The sequence below is a fragment of the Tachypleus tridentatus genome, chromosome 10 (genome assembly GCF_004210375.1).
Source record: "Tachypleus tridentatus isolate NWPU-2018 chromosome 10, ASM421037v1, whole genome shotgun sequence".
Taxonomy (NCBI): domain Eukaryota; kingdom Metazoa; phylum Arthropoda; class Merostomata; order Xiphosura; family Limulidae; genus Tachypleus; species Tachypleus tridentatus.
The window spans coordinates 96768619-96780357 of NC_134834.1; the positions used below are offsets into that span (position 1 = coordinate 96768619).

The 11739-nt window shown below is 34.1% G+C and overlaps 1 pseudogene across 1 annotated transcript; it reads left to right on the forward strand.

Annotated features, from left to right (window-relative positions):
* The first annotated feature begins 852 nt into the window (after positions 1-852).
* LOC143229918 (sulfotransferase ssu-1-like) lies at positions 853-3847 on the forward strand (annotated as a pseudogene). Its single transcript, XR_013016127.1, has 2 exons — positions 853-1143; positions 2520-3847. The product of XR_013016127.1 is annotated as a sulfotransferase ssu-1-like (transcript).
* Positions 3848-11739: the final 7892 nt, after the last annotated feature.

Here is an 11739-nt window from a genome sequence, read left to right on the forward strand (position 1 = left end):
AGTTATTCAAGTTATAAAATTAAGCGATTTGTGTCTTTTCAATATTCTCGTTTTATTTCAAGGACCTTGAGGCTTCCCATATGTTAAGACGTGCGAATCGTAATCTGAGGGTCGCAGGTTGGAATCCAGGTCGCACCAAACATGCTCGCCCTTTCAGCCGTGAGAACGTTATAATTTTACGGCCAGTCGCACAATTCGCTGGTAAAGGGTAAAAGAGTAGTCCAAGAGTTGGCGGTGGGTGATGATAACTAGCTACCTTCCCTCTTGTCTTACACTGTTAAATTAGGGACGGTTAGCATAGATTGTTCTTGAGTAGCTTTATGTGAAATTCAAAAACAAACAAACAAACTTTTCAAAAGAAAAATGATATTTTGTGTCAAGTGATAATGCCCCACTGGTTTAAAGAACGAGCGTGTCTGGTGACGTGGAAATGGTCAATAAAAGCTTTCATAAGTAAACAGGAAAAACATTTTCAAACTACTGTAACACAGACGGCTTTAATACAGACCATCACATGTTGACTTAAGTAATTTCTTTAATGGAAGAACTTGTGGTTTCAATATCCCTAAATACTGAGAGTTGTTTGGAAAAATGTTCACACACACATATATGTTGTTTCGTCAAGTTCACATATCTTAGCTTTTATAAGTTTGCTGAAACTCGAAGAATTTCTCAAAGAAACGGCATCGTTTGTTTTAACAATCACAGGCAGAAATTTTACGTTTCTCTTACTTTGCAATGACGTTTTAACTAACAATTACAAACTTGAACATCAGTTGCAACCAAGGATTTGACGAGTGCATACGTAAAATTAAAACCATAATTGGAATATCTTTATGTGTTTTCTTTTGCTGTACGTGATTAACTAATAAACAAAAAGCTTCTCCCAGCAATTTGTCACGTGGGGAACGTTTGGAAACTTGCCAAAGAAACAGATAAGTGAAATCTTGAAACTGAAGAGGCTGATATATAGCATTTTCGCCTACGCCCAAGTAGTAAAATAAATCAGGAAAGCCAATCATGTGATTTATCTTGAATAAATATGCTTACAGGTTCTTATGATAGTTCGACCTCGTTGATAAGAGTAAAAGGCGTCGTATGAAGAACACTGAAATTGAAGTTCTCTGTAAAGTTAAAGGTAAGGTAAGGCCTAATATATTTTTAGTTAAGTTATTGAAATACAGTCTGAAACTCGACTCTAAAATAATTATGTATAAACAAGATAGTCCGTAAAGTTTCCCAAACAATAGCCTAGATTAATAAATTTCAAACTTTTTGTCTGTTCTAATTAATTGTTGTAATCACGTTAGATGTTGTTTGTAATTAAACACAAAAATGCAAAATGGGTTATCTGTGCTTTGCCAACCACGGGTGTTGAAACCCGGATTCTAATGTTGAAAGTCCGCAGATATATCGCAGTGAAACTGGGAATTCCAGCAATAGGAATCAATTATTTCTTTGCGATCAGATTTTATTGCTGGCGTTTGTTTGTTTTCAAATTTCTCGTAAAACTAAACCAGGGCTATCTGCGTTAGCCGTCCTAATTTAGCAGTGTAAGACTAGATGGAAGACAGCTAGTCATCAACACCCACCGCCAATTTACCAATGAATAGTGGGATTGACCATCAAATTACAATGCCCCTACGGCTGAAAGGCCAAGCAAGTTTGGTGTGTTAGGGACTCGAACCCGCCACCCTCAAATTACGAATCGAGTCCCAACAGTTTGGGACTGCATAAAGCAAATAACGGGCATTATATAAACTGCTATGGTACATCGTATATACATTATCAAAAGAAGAGATGTCAGCATTATTCTTTGATGCACAAATCTCCATTAAGAGTAATCGAGTAAGTTTCACAGATGGCCAGGTAGTCAAGGGTTCGAATCCTTGTCACATCAATCATGCTCACCCATTCAAACATGAGGGTGTTATAATGTGACAGTTCGTGTAAAAGAGTAGCCAAAGAGTTGGCGGTGGGTGGTGATAACTAGCTATTTGTCCTCCCTGCTCACACACTGCTAAAATATTGACGGCTAGCGCAGATAGCTCTCGTGTAGCTTTGTGCAAGCTAAAAACAAACAAGTTCCACAGAATAATAAGTGGTTCAACAGAAAATGCATTTTGAGTTCGAAAATTAAATAGCTTCAGCTGCAAAATAATATTTGTCTTGATATTATTGTTATGTAAATGGGTCGAAAATTGAACATGTAAGGCGTGGAAATAATTAAAATACTAATGTTTAAAATCTTCCCCTACCCCACCGCCAGTATCACAGCAGAAAGTCACGAACTTACAACGCTAGGCACCAGATTTCGATACTTCCGGCGGACAGAGCACAAATAACCCATTGTGTTGTTTTGTTCTTAATTTCAGACAATTATGTTTCTTCATTAAAACGAAGAACAATTTTATAATCCTAGAATACATACCGATTTCAAAATGTTTTATTATATTTTATCAGAAAAAAATTCTGATCGTTTTGCCTTTATTAATAAAAATACAATATGCATTCCTCAGGTTCGTTCGAAATAAAAGACAATGCCTAAGGGTCCCGACTACCAAGAAATCGAAGGACTGATAATTCCCAAAGCGTTTTCACCAAAATGCCTTCGAGATTCTCTCCGTTATAAACCAAAGGATAATGATGTGTTTATTGTGACTTTTCCTAAATGTGGAACAACTTGGGTACAACATATTGTAATCAACATTTTAAAAAGAGGGCTACCACCAGAGAGTTTTGAAGAGTTTCAAAGGCTAAGTCCTTTTATGGAACTTACAGGAACTGGTATTGTAGAAACAATGCCTCGACCTGGAGCTATCAAAACTCACCTTCCGTTTAATATGCAGCCTTATTCTCTTCAAGCCAAATACATCTACGTAACAAGGAATCCTTCGACTGCTGCGTTTCTCTTTTTCACCACAGCAGAACATTGCCAGTATATCAATACTCTGATGGAACATTTGAAGACTTTTTTGAGATTTTCATCAACGGCGAAACTGAATTTGGGGACTACTTCGACCATCTTCTGTCCTGGTATGAACACAGAAATGATCCTAATGTGCTCTTTCTTGTCTATGAGAAAATAAAAGCTGACACCAGAGCTGCTGTTTTAAAATCGCTAAGTTTCTGGGTCAAGAGTACGAAGACATGTTAGTGAAGGATGAACAAATGATGGAGAACATAATTCGTCAGACTTCTGTTGAGTACATGAAGAAATCTACCAACAAACACTTTGGGAGCTTCTTTGGATCAGTACATAGTGATGAAGAAATAGATAACGAAAACATTCCAGAAGGACTAAAGCACGTTCTTAAGTACATGAAAAGCATTAACTTTAAACCACAGTCGGAATTTACCTTTGTTAGAAAAGGTATTGTCGGTGATTGGAAAAATCACTTTACCCAAAAACAAAGAGAACGACTGAAAAGAAAATGTATTGAGAAATTTGAAGGTACTGAAATTCCTGAATTCTGGCCAGACATTTTAAAATAAAAAATCGTGCGTATAATTTATTAATTTTCACAATAATAAAATTGCGTATTTTTCATATACTACACTTGATATTTAGAAATATTAATAATGATTTTGTTTTTTCTAATTTTCATTTTAAGCGCTAATGGCATTGAAATATTTTTGTGAGCAACTATTAAAAATATATGAAAGAAATGCAAATCTTCAGTATAATTTGCATAAGAAATTCTAAGTAAGTGTACAATAAAGTAAAATATAGATACTACCTCTTATAAAAGCATCTTCTCTAATTGTATTTTGAGTTTTCAGAAGATGTGTAAAATTACAGGGACTTTGCATTGAAGTAATAAATTTTTATTTCTAGTTGGTATAATTTTGTTTGAATTTATTAAGACGCTTACCTTTTCAGGAATTCTTATTCTGGGGAAATATTCGACAATATTATTACTTTACAACTTTTATCTGGTTTGTGTGGGTTCGTTTTCGCGGTTCGGCATGGCTAAGTGTGTTAAGGCGTTCGACTCGTAATCCGAGGGTTGCGGGTTCGAATCCCGGTCGCACCAAACATGCTCGCCGTTCTAGCCGTTAGAGCGTATAATGTGACGGTCCATCCCAATATTTGTTGGTAAAAGAGTAGTCCAAGAGTTAGCGGTGGGTGGTGATGAGTAGCTGCCTTCCAGTCTTACACTGCTAAATTAGGGACGGCTAGTGCAGATAGCTCTCGTGTAGCTTTGTGCGAAAGTAAAAACAAAAGCGTTGTGCGCGAGACAGGAAGTGACGTATAGACATCATAATCTAAATGTTGAAATAACTGTAACTCACGGTTCTTAATTATTGTTACTATGTTAGAAATAGGAAATCAAAACTACAAAAAACAACAACAACATGCGATTTCACCCGGTAACCTGAAGCCGAAGTTGTGGCATTGTTCAAGTCAAGTGTCGAAGGAGGTATAAAGTGAAAACCACACCTGGAATACACAATTTATAATATTGAAAGAGCAAGATGACAGTGTTTAATTAAACAGGCGTATTTCTTATTGTTTAAACTAGAAGTTTTCTTAATTCTTGTTTATTTTTTATCAGTAACATAAGGTTTTGTTGTTGGTTTTTTCACGAATCCAAACTTACCCATAAAGATTATTGTTATTGAGTTACTAATGACAAGTTTGTTGAGCTTATTTTGAATTTCGCCTAATTTAAAGGTGATAAAGTATAGGATGGGCAGATGTTCAACACCTCTTATTGCCAACTCTTGGCTTTACCAGTTACTTTGAATATACTTTGATTGGGACCACATTTAATTCAAATAGCCCCTGTATAGCTTTGCGCTAAACTTAAAATGAGCCAAACTTTCAATAATTATTGTTATCTCATTACAGACAGAACTGTAACAGAAGTAATAAAACGTTTCAAGTGTAAATATTTATGTTAAGTGAAAAGGGATCATAATCCCTCCCCTATTTCTTTTTCTTAATCTTTGAGAAGCGAGTTGAAGTCTAGGATTCCTTTGGAACTGTTAGTATGATTAATGTTTTCTATTTTAGAAGATATTGACACTCTCTTGATGGACAGATTTTTACACTTTTCGTCCAACACAGGGACGATGAGTTGATAGTTTGGAATACAGTGCCGGAGTAAAATAAAGGAGCATAGTCAGGAGAACTTATAACTTTTTAAATAATTCTAAAATTTACAAACCGTCTGATGAATGAGTGTGAGAAAAACTAAACAGTGAACACTTCACAATAATAGACTGAAGGAAAGGTGAATGGATGCTGAAAAAGGAAACACTCCTAATTCGTATTCTACAACCTAAGTTGAACAGTTGGCTAGCTACGTCACTGTGCTTCAAACTATAATCAATTTATCGTGTCTAAGATCAGCAAATAGTGAAAATTTCAACCAATAAACAGTCTAAATATTGGATGTCTATTCATTGGCCTTTTCCTAGATGAACAAGGAATTTGTTAACGAACTACATAAATAATATTTCAGATAACTGATGGATTTTTCTACGAAACACTCAGTTTTTCAGTTCAATGCTGAATATTATGAACCGTCTATTAGAGTTTAGTTTCATGTCCTTTCATGAGAATAGTTGGTCGAGGGATTGTTTTACTGACATCACACTATTATTTACTGACTTCACACAATTTATTGACTTCACACTCATTTACTGACTTCACACTATTTACGGACCTCACAACCACATATTCACCCTGTCTATGTTGATGACATATTTATAATATTTAAAATGAAAATCAAGTAGTGAAATTTGTAAAATATTCGAACAAACATAAATGTTAACATTAAGTTCACCTGTAAACGCCAACACTAGCATGTTCTAACTTCTTTTGACATGAACAACAACCATATAGTGTAGGTCGTTATCATAAGCTAATCTTCACCAGAGTGTACATCCACTTTAACAATTTCTTCCACTTCACTTCAATGAAAACTTTGTGAAATGTATCCTGTCATGTGCACATCGTATCGTGAGTTCCTGTAAATTCAGAATAAAATCTGTTTAAAACTTAACTCATTATCAAGAAACATTACTAAGGTGGTGATGTCATAAATTTTGAATAAAATACTAAACACCATAATCAGAGTTTGTTCCACAAGTTCACTACCATTGTGTATTCAGACCTTTCTTGAGAATTCAGAACTTCTCAACAGTCACATGCTATCTATGAATCCTACTGACCAACACGTGAGGGCGCTTTTGCCAGATTGACTGTCAGAAAAATGGAAGAACGCTTAAATTAAAAGAACGTTCTATTCTTAAGTTCAAGGCCTGAGAAACAGTTTTAATGTTCAGTGTGTTCAAAGTAATCGATAAAGTCGAAAACGAGACTATTCTACACGTGAATATCCTTCATATGAAATGCCCCCTTCCCCTAAAGACTTAGAAAACTAGAAACCGAGTTTTGATATCAGTTGTTGGCATTGCGCAGATAGCCTAATGTGTAATTTTGTGCTTAACTTGAAACAAACAAATTCAAATGAAACCTGAATTAAATAATAGGCAAATAGCTACTGAACGTTCACTCGCAATTTAATTAGGTTTGTTTTGAATTTTGCGCAATGCTACATGAGAGCTGTCTGCGCCAGCCATTCCTAATTGAGCAGTAAAAGACTTGAGGGAGGGCAGTTAGTCATCATCATCCAACGCCAACTCTTGGGCTACTCTTTTACCAACGAATAGTGGGGTCGACCGAAACATTAAAACGCCAAGCGTAAAAGGGCAAGCATGTTTGGTGTGAAGAGGATTCGAACCTGCGACCCTTAAATTGCGAGTAGAGCTTCCTAACCAGTTGGCCTGAAACTTCCACACTAAACTATGTAATTTAAATAAAAAAGAAATCGTTTCAAACATTTGCTTCAGCTATATAATAATGTATTAAAGAAACTAAATAATGTGCGTGTGTGTGTTTTCTTATAGTAAGGCCTCATCGGGCTATCTGCTAAGCACACCAAGGGGAATCGAACCCCTTGATTTTAGCGTTGTAAATCCATAGATTTACCGCTGTACTAGCGAGGGCACTAATTTGAGTAAGTCATGTTATATTTTTAAAAACTGGTCATTTTCTTAACAAGTGTTCAAGAAAAATGGACAAATTCCATATCCTTATTCAAAATACGTATAGTAAATGGTTTTGATTTTTAAGCGACTTTTTTTTTTCTGTTAAAAATCAATTTGAATAAGTTGGACAGAATAATCTTGTCTTTACGCCTATCTGTTATCTTAAAGCTTTAAGTGTTGAAATAAGATATGCTTGTTTGTTTTTGAATGTCGCACAAAGCTGCACAATGAATTAATAATGTTTAAATTACTAAAAATAGTGTCTTATATAAACACTCGTTATATTGCGAATAAAAAATACTAAGCATACCTTTAACGTAGCTTTCATAATAAAAGCTCTTTAGTTGTAAGGCCCAACGTGGCCCAGTGGATCCAAGATTCCATGATTTGTGCTTCACACTTTTAGGCTGTGTGTGAATTATAACAATTGTGATCAAATCCAACTATCCGATTACAGTCACCTATGTTTAGGCAGTAGGTAGCGTACAGTAGCTGTCTTCCCTCTCGTCTTTCACTTTTAAATTTGGGTCGTATAGGTCAGTTATCCTCTGAATAGCTTTAAAAGAAATTCAAAGAAAACACACCTTAGTTTTAACTTAATATATACATGTTATCTGGCCCAAAACTAAATTAAGGCCGGGGAGTTAGCGACGAATTTCCAGACTTACGATGCTGGGGTTCAATTTTCCGCAGTGGACAAAGTGCAGATAACCCATTGTGTGGCTTAGCACTAAAAGCCACCGATAACAATAACCTATTTAAAGAAAGAATCTCACTAGAAAATTATTACAAATAATCATTAGTACTTGATATCTAATTAATATCAAATCCTGTAATCTTTTTACATCTTAATTTTAATATAAATTATGCAAAATCTCAGGTTGACTGAAAACTGATAAACTGGAAACTTTAAAATGACCAATTGTAGTTCTTCACCACTGATTATTGTACATTTTAATATATAAAGACAGGTGCATGAAATACATTTATGGTTAAACTAAGAAGTATTTTGTCTGACATCAATTCAATTTTGTATTCTTTGTGTCTCTAATTCCTCCTTGAGTATTACAGTATAATAGGGGATCAATAGATGCCGTGTTGTGAAGATGAATCAGGTTTGTCTCAAGTTTGTGACTAAGTAATCAACGAAAGACATTATACAAAGCTTTAAGCATACTGAAACAGTCATTATTTCACGATATGATGAAAATTAATCTGAATATTACTTAGTTATTATGTAATACTGAGTTTACCTTAAATCAAGTGGTGACAACTGATCATTCTCATTAAAACATAAGAAAGTTTAAAACTTTGAGGTGTTAGTTTACCTATTATTTGAGGAAACTGTTCTCTAGGTTTTAAAACAAATTACAGACATATCTCTCACGAGCAGATCAGATACCACTGCATTAAAAGAACACAGAATAATAGTAAGTAGAATGAAATCAACTTAACAGTTTTCTTAGCCACATCTCATGTGAAACTACACATACCAGAATACTATCTAGGTTCACATAATACAGTATTAAGAAGAAGATATAAAATGCAACACTATGAAAGCAACTTGGTCCATCAAATAATGGGTTACGGTATTAACATGTTGACAAGCTAAAACTGAATAACCTTTTTTGTTCTGCTTAGATCTAGAGTAAAATATTGAGACCTGATAAGTCAGAGGATAGTGGAAGAACTGTTTTGTCTCCTCTAAAATTATATGATGACGAAAGAGAGAGACGCATCTGTTCAGCTATCTCCTGAAGGGAAGGTGTAAGATAGCTGCCAAGATGCTGATAATAGCATCGTGATCAATATAATTGTGATTCAATTACTGGGCGAGCATTTATGACGATCATTTGTTTTAAGATTAAATGACTGAAAGCAAAAGACATTCCTTGCTCTCTGGACTATAAAGTGGTATTTCATGGTAAAATGTTTGGTTATTACAAAATGATGGTGACTTGTTATTTGCAACGTTAATGGATTGAAAAGGCACTGTGAATCTTACTCTCCAAGCTGTTAAAATCAGTTTCACTGAGAAACCACCTAAAGAAGATTCGATAAAATACTAGATTACTACACAGTTCAGATGGCTGGTATTAGTCAATGTAAAGTCTAGAATATCAACTTTTAGATTAAATGAGAATGAGTGCTAGTAATTCGATAAATCGGCTTTAAGGACATTGTGACCATTAGTGTCTGAGCTATTGAATGACTTTTTGGATCATTCACGTACGATATCAAGTGAGCTTTCTCTTGGAAAAAATTACTGAAAAGTACAGTATATTATGTAAATATGGACAAAGAGTTACAGTAACAGTGAAACCTTGAGATTACATCATCCTTTGCTTTTTATTGGAATAACTAATTGTGGCAATGGCCTATGTATCACATGAGTCACAAGTATTGTTTGTTTATTTGTTATTAAGCACAAGGCAATCTAATGGGCTATCTGTGCTCTGCTCACCCCAAGTATCCAAACCCGGTTTCTGGTGTTGCAAGTCCTGATGATCCATTGGAGGTGATCATGAGAGAAATAGCATCATGGTAATGTATTTATTATAATCTCTTATAGTGATATGGATATTTCCAAGATATTCCATAATAGCACTTTCTTCTATTAACACACTTGCTGTTTTGTATTGTATAAAAAATACTTCATTGCTCTAGTTTCAATTGTGCTCACTTTATTTTTTTGCTTAAATTTCTGCCAAAATCCAGAGAATTGAGTTTAATTGAATCTCCTGTTATTTTGTGGGCCATAGTGGGTTATACCTATTTCATGGAAAAGTCAGTGAAATGTAGAATACCAGAAATATGTTATCACACTTCATAGTAACTCTTTAATATGACGAATAATTTAAATATTATTTTATAAAATTATGATATTCAGACTCATAATAATGCCATCATTATGGAAAATGAATGTACGTAAATCATATCCACCACAGAATAAACGTTTCTTTCTGAGATATCATTACTTGAAACTTACTTTTATGATATACACAGTAAATGATTTGAAAGACATATATATTAGTTTCCAAAGTTGTGGAAAGCTTTATGAAAGAAAGCCAATTTTTAACAATCAATCATAAACGTAATTTGTTTTTGACACTGATATATCTCAACCTAAATGTCCATAAATAATTATAACTGGTTAAGATTCTCTGTGCAATACATATGTCTTTTACGTGACATCTTCTGTCAAAAACAAATTACTAATAATCTGAATACTTACGTCTAATTCACCTTCGTTATATATATATTAACACGACACTAATTGAATTGTATATTTTAACCACTAGAATGAAAGAATAATACAGTAAGTTATATAATTTTTCTAAACTGAAAAATGACTAGAAATAGATAAAAAAAATCCACTAGCATCACACACATAAGAAATGAGAACGGATAATTTGGATACAAAGGATTGTGGTTGAAAGTGGAGCTCTACGACCATCTAGAATCAGAACCAATCAATATACCAGATATGATAACAGAGTTGTCGCAATTTGCAACAGGTGAGACTCAGAGAAAACAAACAGTAGTGGTAAAAGTTGTCTATCTATGTGACCCAGGCAACAGTTCACAACAGTACGAAAAAGCAACAAAAGTCTGCTATAGAAAAACTGCTTCCACGACATACGGGTTCATACATCATATATTGACTATGTTATATCAAAATTAATTTCAATTTGCAAAGCAACACAACTGGAACAATTACTTCCAATATAAAACTGTAGTAGTGGTGGGTCTGTGTGAAAAACTACATTTTAACCTTGTTTGGTGTTCGTGGGTAGTGTGATACCTCCAAATACTGATCACTTTTAAAATGGTATGTAACAGGGCTTTCTGACGAAAAGTATTCAAAACTCAGACTATAAAGATATGTTAAAATATAAATTTAGAATTATTGGATGGAGATATCAGATCGGGTAGCACTGAAACCTCAACTCTCGTTGACGATAGTATAATAGAACTGAAAGGACTAATCTAACAGTAAGTTACATATAATATAGAAAATAAATCACAAGACAAAAGTGTTTCAAATAAAACTTGAAAGGACATTTTGCTAGGATCTCATATTATAGCTCGTAGGGAATAATGATGCTTTCCAAATGTTTGCTGTAAAACGGAATTGTTATAATTATGGAAAATGTGGCCATTACAGCCGAGACTATAAAATCAACATTCATTAATGAAACAAGAAAATAAAACCCAAGAATCAGTCTTTAAGTCCAGTCAGATCAAACAAACAACTAATAGTTGATCAGACATTGGAAAATTAGGAATTAGCTGACATTATAAAGCAAACCTCGACTAAGAATACTCCACTTGCCTCAAATAAGATAAGAAGTTCATCATTTAAAGAAATCAGTCATCTAGTCCATGTGCTTATTAGCAGGAAACTTTACAGTATGTTTATTAGCATTGACTTACAGCTATAATAAATAAACTGAATGTAGTAATGAAAAGTGGAAAATTGTTTCAAGCAATGATAAAAAAAGATGAATTAATTTGGAAAGCAAACAGAGAGAATTTTTCAGAAAAGTAAGTACTTGACAATGAAGAAGACTACGTATTGATATCTAACTTCATGTAAAGACACGAATATGGGCTAGGCTTCCTTCGAGTAGCTTTACTATATGACCAAGTACTGTGTACTACTTGACGATCACC